The sequence below is a fragment of the Periplaneta americana genome, chromosome 17 (assembly GCF_040183065.1).
Source record: "Periplaneta americana isolate PAMFEO1 chromosome 17, P.americana_PAMFEO1_priV1, whole genome shotgun sequence".
NCBI lineage: Eukaryota > Metazoa > Arthropoda > Insecta > Blattodea > Blattidae > Periplaneta > Periplaneta americana.
This window is the reverse complement of record NC_091133.1, coordinates 18,451,806-18,469,866: the sequence shown is the minus strand read 5'-3', so window position 1 is coordinate 18,469,866 and position 18,061 is coordinate 18,451,806.

Here is an 18,061-nt window from a genome sequence, read left to right as displayed (position 1 = left end):
CACATAAAATAGCTTCCTGTACAATTTTATTTTGCAGTTTTGAGGCAACAGAGTGGCCCAATGGACATTATGTACACACCATAGCAGGCTACAAGGAGGAGCCATCTTGTTATCATTATTGGCTGCTGTATCAGGTCCCCACACTGCCTGAACCAACCAGTCCTCCTGGAAATAATTTTGTCACACCAGTCGGTAAGTTGAATTATTGTTAAACTGATGCTCAGGTAGTATATCTTGCATGTATTTAAAAATGGGAGTAAGAAGACCATAAAAATTCGAAATTTATCTTTTGAAGAGGTGGAGAAGTTCAAATATCTTGGAGCAACAGTAACAAATATAAATGATATTCGGGAGGAAATTAAACACAGAATAAATATGGGAAATGCCTGTTATTATTCGGTTGAGAAGCTTTTATCAACCAGTCTGCTGTCAAAAAATGTGAAAGTTAGAATTTATAAAACAGTTATATTACCGGTTGTTCTTTATGGTTGTGAAACGTGGACTCTCACTCTGAGAGAGCAACATAGGTTAAGGGTGTTTGAGAATAAGGTGCTTAGGAAAATATTTGGGGCTAAGAGGGATGAAGTAACAGGAGAATGGAGAAAGTTACACAACACAGAACTACACGCATTGTATTCTTCACCTGACATAATTAGGAACATTAAATCCAGACGTTTGAGATGGACAGGGCATGTAGCATGTATGGGCGAATCCAGAAATGCATATAGAGTGTTAGTTGGGAGGACGGAGGGAAAAAGACCTTTGGGAAGGCCGAGACGTAGATGGGAGGATAATATTATAATGGATTTGAGGGAGGTAGGATATGATGATAGAGACTGGATTAATCTTGCTCAGGATAAGGACCAATGGCGGGCTTATGTGAGGGCGGCAATGAACCTCCGGGTTCCTTAAAAGCCAGTAAGTAAGTAAGTAAGTAAGTAGGAAGGCCATATTGATTTCAGTTTTTAGGATTTTTAGGTTATGTTTTTGAACATTTGAGAGAAAACAAACCTGTTTCATTCATTATACAGTACATGCTCTGAGACGTGGCATGAATAAACTCTGTCCTTATAACTCCTTTTATAGACGTACATATTTTATTTTATTTTTCACATCATTTTTGACACATTCATTCATAGTGTTCTGCCCAAGGGCAAGTCTTTCAATTCAATTTATTAAGCCATTACAACATACAGTGATAGGCTTCGTCATAATACAGAAGGGAGGAAAAAAAATCATAGGCTACATTTGAAAATACACATATAATTGAAAACAGTAAAGTTTAATTAGAATGAAGACACAAAACATTTTGAAACTCTAAAATTAATGAAAACACTTCACTCTTAATGTAATAATTGTAACTAAATCTAAATAACTTTATTTATTAAAAAACAATTTCGTATGAATTTATGTTAAGAAACTCATCTACAGAGTAGAAAGGATTAATTAAAAACCAATTATAAAATCTAGCTTTGAAACTATTGGTTGGTAACTTATAATATTGACTGGGAAGCTTATTATATAATTTCATCCCCATGAGAAAAATTTGTACTAGTTTTATGTAATCACAGTATGGAATATTAATTGTTCACTATTTCTTATTTCATGATCATGTATATTGGCTATTAATGAGTAATTGTCTATATTTTGTCCAGTCCTTCCTATTTTCTGTCTTCCTCTTTATCTCCTCATATGATCCATATATCCTAATGTTGTCTGTCATCTGATACCGTCTTCTGCTCTGAACTCCTCCCGTTCACCATTCCTTCCAGTACATCCTTCAGTAGGCAGTTTCTTCTCAGCCAGTGACCCAGCCAATTTCTTTTCCTCTTTCTGATCAGTTTCAGAATCATTCTTTCTTCATTCACTCTTTCCAACACAACTTCGTTTCTTACTGTGTCTGTTCATTTCACATGCTCCATCCTTCTCCATATCCACATTTCAAGTGCTTCTATTCACTTCTCTTCACTTCGTCTTAACGTCCAGGTTTCTGCCCCCATACATGTTTCTGCTATACTTCACACAAAGCACTTCACTTCCACAGATCCACAGAAGATGCTCCTTTTTCTATTAAAAGCTTCCTTTGCCGCTGTTATTGCCCTTTTGACTTTTAGCATATTTTACTTCTAAATATTTCTTTGCAATTAGATCGTTACAACAGTTTCTCGACAGCGATATCTTAAAGACAATACATTTTGTCTATTTTCATTCCATTATGTCCTACGGAATAATATTTTTTGGGGAAATTCAGCAGATAGTAAAAATATAGCCTTTTCATATTACCAAAAAGAGCAGTTAGAATAGGTAATAATTGAAACAAAGGCTAGAGAATCATATAGACCATTTTAATTAGAGATTCTGACCTTAACAAATCTGTTGAGGCGTTCAGAGCTAAAGTGAATCAAGTCACAAATTTTCATAAATTGAGTTTAATTCATTTTCTGTTTATCTGAAGTTGGATCTTTTCTGAGGAGTAATGGATCAAGTCTTAATTCCAAGCATTCGCCGGTAGGTGACACCAGTTACTTTTGGCTCAGATTATTTGTTCATGATGTTCTGAGCCATAGTGGATTCAAGTCAACAAAGCGTTGCATCAGTTAACATCACAATTGTTTATGTTTTATAAATCTAGAATTTGAGAATGGAGCAATAAAATTATAGCTAGTCAAATTAGATAATCCACTAGAGTAAGTTAACTTTAAGTCCTGTTATCTCAAAACTACGTCTCATGGACTTGACTCACTTTAGCCCTGAATGTCTTATATATACTTTTTAATGAATTTCCTCTTATGTAATAAAGAAAATTTTCCAACTAATCCAGCCATATAGTATAAATAAGCTTACTCGCAGAAAGAATTATTTTCATATGCCATCACCATATTTATAATGCTATGAAAGGGGAGTACTGGTATGTTACATGGCAGTAAAAATTTTCAATAGTCTTCCTGAAGACATTAAGAATCATAACCAAAACCCTGCATTATTTAAGGTAAAACTAAAAAATTACTTAATATCTCACACTTTCTATTCTGTAGATGAATTCTTGACATTTCACAGTACTGTGTAAATATTTAATACTATTAAATGGTAAACATATTGCTTTGTATAATACGTTATTGTTATTAAAGTTTTAATTTTGTATATATTTCATATTAGCATCCATCCAGAAACCTAGTAACCTTACAGCCACTTCAGATTCAATATCACTCTTAACGGTAGTGTCATCTGCTAAGATAATTTTCCCTGGAATGTAGCTGGTAAATCATTGACATCAACAATAAAAAGAAACGGACAGAAAATTGAGCCTTAAGCAACTTCAACATTAAGAGTAGGTATTTTCCCCTCAAATTCAACAAGTTGCTGCCTATTCGTAAGATAACCATTCTACTAAGGAAATCTCGTTTCCTTTCTACCATAAAATTTAAGTTTCTTCAGCAATAATCTATATCAGGAATAGAGACAGTCCAAATTCTTGAATAAAAGGGGCTAAAATTCTTGATTAAAAAGGATAAAAATTCTTGAGTAAACCTGAAATTTTCACCCTGTTTTATTAAATTATTATGTTGCTTAAGATAATTGACAATTATAATTATATATTCAAAGTTTTACGTTGACAAGAATTCTAAGATACTTAACACTATTTAACAGCCAAAGTTGTACACAGACAACAGTTCTAAGTTTATCATTGTAAGGTTTGTTCTTCTATTTGTTAGCACACACGAGAACTGTGAAAAAAAAGTTCACAGTCAGCATTAGAAACTGGAACCCATATAGCTTGGAGTGTTCCATCCACAAAATCACTGTGATCTTCACGTAATGACAGCAAACCTTCTCGCACTGAAAGTCCAGGACTATTTTTAACTATATGCATTTTTCAAACAGAAGTTCTAAAATTTCCAAATTTAGATAATGCATTTATTAATTGATGAAAAATTGCCTCCTTTCTTGAATTACGACAGAAAATATGCTAAATTCGAGATTCATAGGATTTTTACGATCTTTTGCGAGTGTTGCGCGAGTTGAAACCTGTAATTATGTGATATTTTTTATGTGAACCATGTTTAAACTATGTTTATTTCATTTTTAGGTTTTTCGCAAGTCACAAATTTTGACTGTCTCTAATCATGAGGCAAGCGATCAAATGCCTTACACAAATCACATAAACAAGTCAGGGAATTCTGTTTTAAGAAAACCTATAAAACAACATTTTCTACCATTAAGGCAGTTGATTTACCATGCTAAATCTGCCTAAAACCAATGTATTGCTCATAAAGCAAATTGTTTTCTTCAAAATATGTAAAAACTCTCTATTAATGACATTCTCTAAGACTTTAGATAATTGTTCAAATTATACTTAAGTAAATAAGGATATTATAATATATCGGGTACCTGTATATTCAGATACAGCAATAATATGCCGACTTCAAAACTGTTAAAATTCAATTCTGTTACAGTAAATTTGCCAGTACAGTAATTAACTGAAGTGTATAAAGTATTTTAATTGTTTAATAAAGTTTGAATTGAAATTCTAATCAAAATTATTTACAGACATACTGCTGCAAGATTCTTCATAAATGTGTTCGAAATAACATAAACACAAAGTTTTAATCAGCGAAAAGCTCAATGTTCAATGTTGTTATTATTGTTGTTGTTGTTGTTTTCTAATGCCAGGCGTTTGACAATAAAGTCATTTGACCTCTTGCACTCCAATATTTTTCAAAGATATTATCATGGCCAGCCACTGAAGCACAGATTTTGAGGTGTTCCGAATCCATTTCTTGGTTTGAGTTGCACAATGGGCAGTTAGGGGACTGATATACTCCAATTCTATGCAGGTATTTGGTCAAACAATCATGGCCTGTTGCCAATCTAAATGCAGCTACAGACGATTTTCGTGGTAAATCGGGAATTAACTGTGAATTTTGATGCAGAGAGTTCCATTTTTTCCCTTGAGATTTGTTATCAAATTTTGTTTGTTGAAGTCTAAGTATGTAGATTTAATAAATCTTTTCACAGAGTAATATGTAGATTTAGTAACAGGTCTGTAAGTAGCAGTGCTGCCCTTCTTTGCTAAAGCATCCGCATTCTCGTTTCCCAGGATTCCACAATGGGATGGTATCCATTGGAATACAATTCTTTTATTCAATGTTCAATGTAATAAATTGCCTACGATAGATAGAACTGAAGAAACACAAGAACGTCCTGATTTCTTCAGAGCTTGTACGACAAGATTCTGTGAGAAGTGATGGAGTATATTTTGAAAAGCATTATGGCTTTAACCCTACCACAGGCTATTTAGCATCAGTATTACACTGTTGAAACATGCTTACGTATAGTTTATTTTGACAAATTAGATTTCATTATTAGAAAATTGACCATATTTGACAGTATGAAAAATTGAAATTACTTCAGACTTCGTTAATAATGCTATTGCTTCTTTATCACTCAATGTTTTGTTTTGAGAATACCTTCTTCTTCTTCTTCTTCTTCTTCTTCTTCTTCTTCTTCTTCTGCCTGACAAGTGTTAGACCACAAGGCCTGTTACAATCTCACATAAAATTTTCACGCCATCTCTTAGCAGGACGACTCACAGATCTTTGGCCATGTGGTACATAATCATAAATTGCCTTTGGGAGTCTACTATTACTCATTCTTTCCAAATGATGTTTCCAATTAGACTGATATTGAACAATGTAATCTAAATCTGGTTGATTTTTTAGTTCCTTTAAAATTTCACAATTTCTTTTCAGATCCCACTTAGTATAGCCCGCTGTTCTTCGCATGAATCGCATTTCACAAGCCGTTATACTGCTTTTATCTGCTTTCCTCAGTGTCCATTCTTTGCTGCCAAAGCTGAGCATCGGTTGTGCCAATGTGTTGTAGAGATGTATGCGGGTGTGTTTCTGAACCAAGGATGGTTTCATCACACTATTTATAATGCTCATAGCTCTTGTGTATTTATTAATTTTCTGTGATATGTCCAATTCTTCAAAAATGGAAAGATTGTAACCTAAATATGGGAAACTATTACATCTTTCTAATGTTTTATTATCGAGACAAATTTTACTTTGTATTGGGTATTTCCCACAGTATGCCATAATTTTTGTTTTATCTGTTGAAATTTCCATATTGTATGTGGCTGCTACTTGCTGCAAATTATATATTTACCTTTAGAGGTCGTCTTCTGAAAGTGCTAATAATACCAAATCATCTGCAAAGAGAATTGAATCCAATTTAAGGTGTCTGCTAATTTGTATATATCCATGGCGAGTTTGCTTCCACTCTTTAATTATTTTGTTCATATAAATAATAAAGAGAATGTGTTCTATCATTGTAAATATAGAATAATTGAACATAAATACTGAGTGGGGCAGATAAAAGTAGCCCACCTTCCGTTTGAATGAGAATGTGATATTTTGACTGCTTGAAATTCCATTATTGTATCCTATCGTATCATAACGAAATGGGTAAACAGCTACAATAATAGACAATTTTATGCAATAATCGATTGTTGGCATTCTTCCTGGCAGTATTTCATCAATAGTTATTAGTCGAATTACACTGTCTGTTCGCATTCTGCAAAATGATTTACTCGATACAAGAAAGAGTGGAAATTGTGGAAGCTTATGTGAGAACAGATTCGATTAAGGAAACCTACGAAATTTTCAGAGACAAGTTTTCTGGATAGAGGACAACCGGCAAAGAGAGTAATAGAGGGTTTGGTAAAAAAGTGACTATAAGATCTGTTCAAAATGTAAAAAGATAAAGTGTTACTTTAGTTCGCACACCAGAAGTTGTTGAGGGCATCCGCCAAAGGATTATTGCATAAAATTGTCCATTGTTGTAGTTGTTTACTCATTTCATTATGATATGATACGATAGAATATGATAATGGAATTTCAAGCAGTCAAAATATCGCATTTACATTCAAATGGGAGGTGGGCTACTTTTATCTGTGCCACACTGTACATTTTGCTGTATAATCATCACACTTGAAAATTCGGTTGTGAATTTTTTTTTTTTTGGAGTTCAATGTACCCTTCATAACTGTAAATTTTTTTTAACTTCACAGTTATCACTTTTCTTTTAAAAGAAGCATATTAATGTAGAGGCTGATTGTAAACTTGCGGCAACTGTGTGAAAGACGAATTGGCATCCACTTACATGGACTCACCAAGAGTCTTGTTGGGGGGTGTTTGAACAGTACGCTCTATGAGTAAGCATTCACCCACACACAGAACCCTCCACTCCGAAGTCTCAGAAAGAAGTTTGCGCATGTTGATGCCATGAGATTGCGATAGGGCTCTAGCTAGTTCAAGGTTTCATTTGAACACTTATTTCTCAAAATTATGTATAGAGTCGGGAGTCCGAGGACACCTTTAACTTCGGAGACAGAAGGAAAAATGTAAAATATTTGAGTATCTCATGAAAGAATAGGTGAAGATGCTAACCTATGCTGGTATTTTTGGATTGTGGCCGCCATCTTAGAGCAGGGTCCATATTTTAAATGGGAGAGGGTCATGTGCATATCAAATGAGTACGGCTAGGATTTTAATGACCTATAAATCATAAAAAAATGTCCTAAAAAGAATGCATTTATGACGTAAAAATCTTTCAAAAATGCCCTTAAAAATGCCCTAAAAATTGTTCTTACATAATTGGCTTAGTAGGAAAAGAGATTTTGTACTTACTTAATATTTAGCCTAGTAATTAAATTAAATTCTATGAGTAGTACCAATATTTAAGTTTATTTAATTTTACATATTTTTTTCTAAGTGGTACACTTTAATTAATTATTTTACCTTATGTAATTTCCATGTAGCTCACCACAAGGCCACTCTTATCCAGAATTAGCAGGTATAAAGGAATCTGTGGATCTCGTAAGCAACGGTATGTACCGTATGTACTGTCGACAACTGATGACCATGGATAAATATTATTGGCCTATATGACCTTGGCAAGTTTGGAACGAGGCAGCTAATTATAGTTGTCACGTGGGCGAAGCGAAGAGATAAGATAAAGTACGCCTTTGTATTGAATAGAATACAATACAGAGTCTCGCGCAAAGCCAATGTACCCAGAATATGTAGACCATGTTATAAAGTTATCGGTCGGCTAAATTATGATTCGTTATCTCTTCTCTTTTTATATATTTGTCGTGAATATCATTTATATTATCAACTGAGTGTATAACATAATTTATCCGTTAATTGATATTTCACTAATGATAAATCCAAAGAACAATGGGAAATAAGGGACTAAACACTGAAAAATAAATAAAATAAGAGAATTGACGTTCATAATTATAATGTTGTCGGGGTTTTGTTATACTTTACTTTGAATTATTTTAACTTGCAACACAAAAAAGTATGAAAATTAATGTTAACATTACCTATTTAGTTATGATAGTAGTATATTGGAAAATTTGTGCATATAGCCTTATTACAATATATAAATAATACTATCCTAACCTAAGCAATAGTAGTCTTATTTCATACATGTTCGTATAATTATACAAAAACAGGAATAATCTAGTGTGCAGCCTGTGATGTCTCGTTTACAGTATTATATAATATACATATTACGATATTTACTAGGTACTTTAACAATATATAGTTAATAATATTATAAAATATACAGGCCTAATCCATTACCAAGAAATAGCCCTTCCCTCACATGTTCAATACTGTTTACCTCAAAAGGCCTTCAAACCTTAAAAACTATTAGAAACTGGATTAAAATAGTCATGTTGATGTAGGCCTACAACATTACATTTTTTGTCACTACTCCTGATCCCATTCTAACAGTTTCAGGTTTTGTAATTTGTAACAATACTAACAATACTGATGGGTCATTCCATAGTCACACACATAACATTTTCGAAGTAGCTATGATCTTCACAGGATACTTAATCAAATACTTAGGAGTTCATGAAAGACACATCACTGTTTTTTAACGTAAGCATTCCAAGATATAAGCAGAAAATCGTAATGAAAAGGAATAATTAATAATGTAAAAAATATTAAATATTATATGGTGTGACACATGAACATTTTCTTGCCACTTAATTTATTACCAAAATGGAAAATGTTCATATTATTGTGCCAAATGTCATAAATGCATTTAGTTGTTTTCGAAACAATTAAGACATTTGTGAAGTACATGTAACTGCTAAATCGCATACTTTAATAAAAATAACAGTGCCATTAACAAATAAAATATTACAAATTATATTGAGACACACGAACATTTCTGTCAAGTTGATTACTAATCTTTTCAAATGCATATAGAGATTTACCGTATACACTGTTCTTATTATACAAAGCAACACTTGATTACACTAAAGTACACTTTCAGATTTAAAATATCCACGGTTGTTTACAACTATATGTGGTGATATCTCCTGTGTAATGTCACGTAACAAATACATCAATATAGGCCATCCACTTTTTCTGCCATTTGTAGTACTTCCCTTTTTTTAACAACACAGACACTTTAAATTCTTCGCCACCACAAGCTTTTGTAACTTCCTCTGCTTATCTGACGTCTTTTTTTAAATCTATTATTTAACAATGTTGTATCAACTACTAGGTTATTTAGCCTCGATGGGATTGGTGACAGTGAAATGATATTTGGCGAGATGAGGTTGAGGATTCACCATAGATTACATGACATTCGCCTTACAATTGGGGAAAACCTCGGAAAAAACCTCAACCAGGTAACTTGTCCCAATCAGGATTTGAACCCGGGCCCACTCATTTCACGGTCAGATGTGCCTACCATTACTCCACAGCAGTGGACGAACATGGGTTATGTACATTAATTCTTTTCACTTTCGGTTAGCTTTCTTAAGAATACGCATAAAGAAATGTAGTGTTTTCCAGGCTATCCTTGTAATATTAGTGACTTATTTCAACCAGTTTGTTACTAAAATATATACTTACTTACTTACTGGCTTTTAAGGAACCCGGAGGTTCATTGCCGCCCTCACATAAGCCCGCCATTGGTCCCTATCTTGAGCAAAATTAATCCAGTCTCTACCATCATATCCCACCTCCCTCAAATCCATTTTAATATTATACTAAAATATATACAGTACCTAAGTGTTTACTTGTGGCACTGGTGATCCATTTAATTGGTATATGAGACGAATTTAATTTTGTGTTTTACAGAAGGATACATATTGATTTACTTTTGCTCACATTGATTTTAATTTTATTTGTTGTAGTCCAGTTTTCAATAACGTCATGCTAGTTTTGCAAGGCGGTGATATAAGATTTATCACTAATTTTTTCTATATATTATACAGTCATCCACGAATAACCTTGCCTGAGAAGTGGCATTTCTATTCAAATCCTACAATAATTTTCAGTAAATATTTTGCACCGAGAAGCTATTATAATTTAATTTTACTTCTGAGACCAGTGAAATATTTGCCAATTTTATTAGAAAGGTGCATGTATAATTATCCAATAGCATGATGTTATCTGCAACAAAAACTAAAGGGCATGAAAGAAAAGAAGAAAACATTAATGCTGTGGTTCTTAGAGTTCCATTAGAGTTACATGTACATTGTCCACTGAAAGTTGTATTTCTCTATTGAAGTGTAAAAGAGAAACTCTCATAAATTATGTCAGAAACAAAAAAAGGCACCACCCAAATATGTGGGATAATTAATTTAATAATGTTATTACCGGGACTTGAAAAAAGCAATCATATGTAATGGGTGGGGAAAAAAATACTTTTTAATCACGCTTCTATAGTTCGACAATGCTGACTATTCAGAGTTTTGCCTGACAGGTGAGCTACTGTAAATTCCTTGAAGTCCTAGTTATTACTGAAGCCAAATGTGTGTCTATTGTCAAGAGTCCATTTTATTTATACTTGTTAAGACATCATTCATAGACTAGTTACCGCTTTCAGTTTTGATACTACATACATTGAAATTAATCTATTATTATTTGTCCTATTTATAAATTTATATTGAATGATTCGGTCTACCTTCATAACACATCTCATCAACAATACTCGATAAGAGTTGAATTAGCTTCCATGCTGCGTTGTATTTATTTTGTCATGTTCCTATAGCAGGAATATTAAATAGGAATTCCTTAAAACAGATTTATATTCACTCCTGTGCCTTTATATAGAATACCAGTACATATACTGTATTTCTTAAGATTTGGTTACTTTATAAACAGTATGTTAGTGCAAGAACTCTTTTTTTTTTTTCATATTTAATAATTCTGGCATGTGTCAATAAATATGCTTGAGACCTCTGTCTCTCTGAATTACTCTTTACTAACTGGAAACATATTCCAAATTTATATTTTAAAAAAGTATTAAAATATCCTCACAATTTAGAGCATAACAGTTCCCGAAATAATCATCCTACATTAAATTATTAAGATAAAAATGATTCAATCTATCGCTTGTAACAATACCTTTATGGTCCTAATAAATTAAGAAATAATTTACATCCAACAGATTTATTTTAAAATGGTCTGCAGTTATTATTTTGAATTTTATTGTACCTTAATAAATTGAGTTAAGGTACAATAAAATTTCATCAAGTTTCAAACAAAGTAATTCCATCTTTCCAACAGGGGGACAATAAATACTTAAAGTAATGCTAAATTCGAAAAACTTATTGATGCAACTTAATTTCATATTCTATACCACTAGCACCAAAAAAAAGTGTCCTATTGTTCATACTGATTCAAGATGAATAGTTTCTTAGTGTTTGTCCATTCCACTTTTTTTATTGTCCTTCCCATTTCTATTTCTCTCATTTTTAGTAGGTACTTCACATGTAGTATATGTTTTATTTTAATACATATAATGACCATGAAGATATTTGGATATGTCTTACAAAATTGTTGCTGAAGACCATTGTGGTAATATTCTGCCGCATCTCTAGTTTGTACATTTCGAAATTTTCGTGCTTCAGCCCAGAATTCAGGCGGGGGGAGGGGAGGTTGAAGTGTCAGTATAGTTTTCCAGAATATAATAATATTCAAAACATTCTCTAATAGGAGGGGCCTCTGATATTAGCTCTGCAAAAATTCTGATACTCCTAATGCTGGTAAATAAGAAAGAACGAAATATTAAAATTTTTAACCACTTTCGAATTTCAGGTGTTTTTTGTCTCAGCTTCTCGTTTGATATACTGTTTGTTTCCTTTAATTTTCCAGAGCAAAAACTGTCCTAAGCGAAATTTACACTCTGTAATTTTAACACTGGGAACATTTATTTTGGCAGCATTGTGTGATGCTATTTCATAATATAACAAGAGCTTTGAAATGATTAACTGCTAACTACTTACCTGGGTGAAGCGGTTCCTGTGATTTCTGAAGTGAAAACCGTTCAATTTATAAGGAATTTTTTTGTGGAGATGCAGTTGATTATATATGCAAGGTGTAAAAGTGCCTAAACTAACTGACCCCAGTGCTGTCATGGAGGCCACACCAGGCCATATATTGTATGCAACCTACAATTTTTTTTAATTAATCGTATGGGGAAATGAAAATTTTGTCTGTAAGGAGCCATACGGCATATGGGTGCCTAAGTTTTGTACGTGGAGATCTATACAGATCTTAGATCATCTCTTCCTGTTCCTACAGTACCTACCGGTAGCCTATTTTGTTTGATGTTCATAAACAAAAATTATCCATCTCTTCAGCACTGGAATCCAGAATTATATAAAATAACGGTTGAAAAACAAGAAGTGCTGCAAATATACACTCCAAGATTCATCGAGACAAGTGTGCATCTATGGTGGTGCTACATGGTGTATTCTTTAAATCAAACTTGTACAATTAAATTGTAAAGCGAAACAATTTCTTTACTTCTTCTTTAATATTAAAAAAATAATAATAATTAAATGACAATTGGAGAGATAGAGAGAGGAGAGTAAAATATATTTCAAGGGAGAAAACAAGGGGTGGGGTGCATGGCCAAGAAAAAAATTACCATGACAGCACTGACCAAACCTAACCTGTTACAGACTCATGTATGCAAGGTGAATAAGCTGAGTATGAAGGAAACTACCTCATCGCTAGTTTAACTCTTATAGATGAACTATATAAAGAACTTCAAGTGTCAGTATTGTCTCGAAGGTCTCTATATAACAAACTATTCATTTAGAAATGTCCATCTGCGATTTCCAATTAAGAACAAGGAAAGGCTACAAAAATTATTTTTGATTTCCCCTTATAAATTGAACGATTTTCACTTCAGAAATCACCGTAACTACCTCAGCACTAGTTTCATTAATTTAAGGACCAGTATAAATGAAATTTGATTAAAGTGAGAAAGAAATTCGTAAGGGAGGTGGTCAGGAGGGATTAGGTTGCTTACTAGTAGTCGCTACAAACAATTATTATAGGCTATTTCATTTGACTAATGACGATTTGTAGAGAGCAAAATACCTACAGTAGGGTAGAGAATCTAAATCAGTACGTTTATGAGAACGGATATAAAAGTGTCAGGAAATTAACAGAATTACCATATATTGCAATTAGCTCTGCATTGGCAGAGAAACCGCACAGGGTATTGTAAATCTGCTGAATATTAGAAAATTGTGTAAAAAAATGCATTCAGAGCGAATTTTCCAGCCTGATAATATCTCGCCCACGTTATGGACATAATTCAATACCGTTAGTCTGATATGAATGAATACTAGAACAATTTAACCAAAGACGATGTTCAGTAGTTATTTAACAACATACAGAGCAAATAAAAACATAAACGCATATTCTAGCAATAGTTCAGATGAAAAGAAAATGATTAGTACGACCACTTATTCGTAAAAAGAACACTGCCAGCTGTGTAGCCTACATGAAGCAATATATCAGGCCTACGTTATGAACATGTTGAATTTAATGTGGACGAGAAACGTACAGTTATTATTTATCTGCTTCCATATCGCATCATATAATACACCTGTAAAATGAAAACATGTAGGCATAGAAAAGAGGAATCATGTTGGGGGAGGGGGTTGTAATTCTTCCCATTTCGGATAAATTTCAGAAGACGGATACCTGCTTTTCCTTCATATTCAAAAAATTGTAATATTGTGCACACAAAATAAATTAGTGTCTTTTCGTGAGCATCATGATGTGCATTCAACAAACGCAGACAAATCTGCTCTTTTTAGTATTTTGTGATAATTGTTGCTAGTGAGTATTGTTTACTGAAAATTAAAAACAATTAGATATCGTACATCAAATGATGACAGATTATATATTGAACACAAACAACATTATATCAGCCATGTACCAAAATGTCATCTGTGTGTTGAAAAATTTGGATAAAACAAGCTTCTGTATGCTACAATTTAGTGACACATCAAAGTCTTATTGTAACATAACCTCACATTACAATGAGAAAGAAATTCGCAACTGGTATGACGTAAAAAAGTCATCCCACAGTTGTATTACTCTATGTGCTTTTCAGGTACTCTGCCATCTAGTGTTGGTTATCGCAAGCTCATTTCTCGACACTAGCGACGCATAGCATCCGTTATTTTCCACATGCGTCCATATTTAATACAGGCTTGGCTGATCTGTAATATATATGATCTAGGGTATTAGTGAGGAATCTCATAGAATCTATTGGAGTTGTTTTGATTCCACCAGTAATGAGCCTGAGAGCTTGGTTTTGAAACTATTCTATTTCGTGAATGAAAGGTGAAGTAATTAAAATTTCTCTGCAGTATGTCAGCACTGGCTGTATAAACATTTTGTATGTAGTGTTCAAAGTATTCCTAGAGCATCCCCATTTCTTTCCTGCTAGTCTTTTTAGAAGGGAGAATCTTTTACGAGCTTTTTCAGAAATGTATTTCAAATGGTTGCTCCATGTTAACTTACTATCGAAAATAACTCCAAGATATTTGGATTCATAAGTCCTAGGAAAGTGTTGGCCATTGAATTGGATATAGAATTCTCTTTCTTTTTTACCAAGTGAAAATATTTGGTAGTTACTTTTGCTTAAATTGAGTGTCATCAAATTTGATGTATTCCATTCATGTAGTTGATTTAGAGCTTTAAGAGCAGAATTTTTAATTTTGTGTCTATGTCTGTAAGATCCGGAAGTCCACAAAACTATATCATCTGCAGAAAGTGTTGTTTTCATGTTTGATTCCTCTAATAGGGTGGGTAAGTCATTTATATAAATATTGAATAAAGTTGCGCCGAGGACAGATATACAGAGGTGTGAAAATTATTAGAATAATCTTAATTTTAAAGGTTTTTTAATAGTTCCTTCACAAATATTAATTGAATTGATGAATATTGGTATATATTACTATATTGATGTAGGATATATTTATAGTATACGATCCAGATCAGAAGAACGAAGACCCAGTGACTTCACACATTAATTATAGCTCTAATATAGAACAAATTATTACCTTATGGGCGATACTGATAATAACGAATCCTCAATATCCAAGATAATTCAACAGCATATGAATATGAATGATATTTGCTCTTCCCCTACCATTTCAACTCCTTGCCTGGTTTCAACAGCTCTATGTAAGGCATGTGGCAAATCTTTTTCTCAACGGGGTATCAATCTTCACATTGCCCGATGTCATGAATCTTTGAATCATAATCCAACAGTTTCGTGTGACATTTCTGTCAATAATTCTCATGTTTTGATCGATTCAAGTCCTTCTTCCAATAATATTACGGAAGGATTCTTTTCATGCCCTATTTGTCCTTCTACAGATTCCAAGATTTTCAAATCTGCTAGAGGATTAAAGATTCATTGTTCTCGAGTTCATTCTCAATCTTTTATTCCAGATTCTTCTACACCTAATTCTATAGATGATTTTTTCTCTAAACTAAGTACCTACAAGAAAAATGTTAATGTATTACGCCGAATACCTAAAGGCGCTAGATCTTCAGCTGCCAGTCGCTTAAGTCAACAAATTGATTTTTGTTTATCGCACAATACTACTACCTCCTGGCATGATTTATTTCTTTTCGTATATTTAGCTCTTCGAGTTCCTGGTCGTTCTGCTAATAAATCTCTAATATCTAAAATCAAAGACAATGTGACAAACTTCCCATCCAATCCTCCTCATGTCAAGAATCGTTCATATAAAGGTGATTCTCCTTCTAATCACATCCGTCGTGTAGAATAGAAATTTTCGGAAGGAGATATCCGTGGCGCTGTTCGCTTCTTATCTTCAGATATGGGAGTTGCAGATCCAACAACTGCTACATATGATGTTTTAAAATCTAAACATCCACCTCCTTCTAGACCCTCCTCCTTCCCTGACCTTCCTGATTCTACAGCACCTCGTCTATCAGTCACCAGCGAAGACGTTTTGAAATCTCTACAGAGCTTTCCACAAGGTTCCGCGGCTGGTATCGATGGTTTACGACCTCAACACCTTAAGGATCTGGTTTTTTGTATCTGCAGGTGATTCCGGTAAACGGCTTCTTTCTTCGTTAACTGACCTTTGCAATTTTCTGTTACATGGCGACTTAGATCCTGGGATTTGTCCTGTATTTTACGGAGCTTTCCTTATTGCAATCAATAAGAAGGATGGTGGCATCAGACCTATTGCCATTGGGAACACTTTCCGAAGATTGGTATCCAAAATAGCTTGTGTTAGTGTCAAAGAAGAAATTAGTGCATATTTTAGACCGAATCAATTTGGCTTCGGTTCACCTCAGGGCTGTGAAAGTATTATTCACTCATTGCGCTCATTCATTTCCGCCAATTCTAACTCTGATAAAATCGTTCTTAAGTTAGATTTCAGAAATGCCTTCAATTGTATTGAAAGAGATACCATGTTGCAAGCTGTCAAACTTAAAATTCCACAACTTTTCCCCTATTTCTGGCAATCATACAGACACCCTTCTACTTTATTTTTTGGTTCTGATACAATTATGTCTCAATCAGGTTGCCAACAAGGGGATCCGGCTGGCCCTTTACTTTTTAGTCTAACAATTCATCTCCTTATTAAAGAACTTATTAGTGAACTCAACCTTTTTTACTTAGATGATGGTTGCTTAAGTGGAGCCCCTTCAGACGTTTTGCAAGATCTTAATAAAATCATTCAATTCGGTTCAACTATAGAGTTAGAACTTAATCCTGATAAATGTGAAATTTATTTTTGTTCTAAGTTTAATCCAACTGTTTTCTCTACTTTTCAAAAACTTGCTCTGGGTATTTTACTAATGTCAAAATCCACTTTAACGATTCTTGGATCTCCCATCTTTTTGGAAGCTGACGATCACATCGCTGAAGAAAAACTAATTTCTTTGCAATATTTCATCGATCGTTTAAAACTAATACATCCTCATATTTCTTATTATCTCCTTAAAAATTGTTTTCTAATCCCTAAGATGACTTACTTTATGCGTACTACTCCTTTATGGCTTCTTCCAACTTTCCTACATAAAGCTGATGCTCTTTTTCGATCCAGTTTGGAAATGATCCTCAATATAAGTTTTGCCGATACTAGTTGGACTCAAGCCTCTCTCCCAATTAAATTTGGTGGTGTGGGCATTTGGAAACTTTCTGACGTTTGTATACCTGCTTTTCTTCCTTCTGCCTTTGGAGTTTTCCGTTGCATCAAATCGCTCTTTCCTTTATACAGTGATGCAGCTGAAATCTGCCATGTGCGTGATGCTCTGACAAGTTGGTGTACTTCGTCACAAACCACTCATCCTCCTGCCCATCCTGAATTTCAACAACAGTGGGACGTTATCTTTTCCCAAAAAATTTTAGATACACTCCTTTCTTCTTTCACATCCGAACAAGACATTGCACGTCTCCTAGCTCTTCAAGAGAGTGAGTCTGGAGCTTGGTTACACGCATTACCTTCTCCTCACATCGGCACCCTAATAGATAGCACATCCTTTAAAATCGCAATGGCTTTACGCCTTGGTTGTAAACTCTGCCAGCCACACCAATGTATTTGCGGGGGAATTGCTGATATTTACGGTTATCATGCACTCAGCTGTGCGAGGAGCAAGTGTCGCATTCCCAGACATACATCACTCAATGATATCATTAAAAGATCTCTGACTTCTTGTGGCAT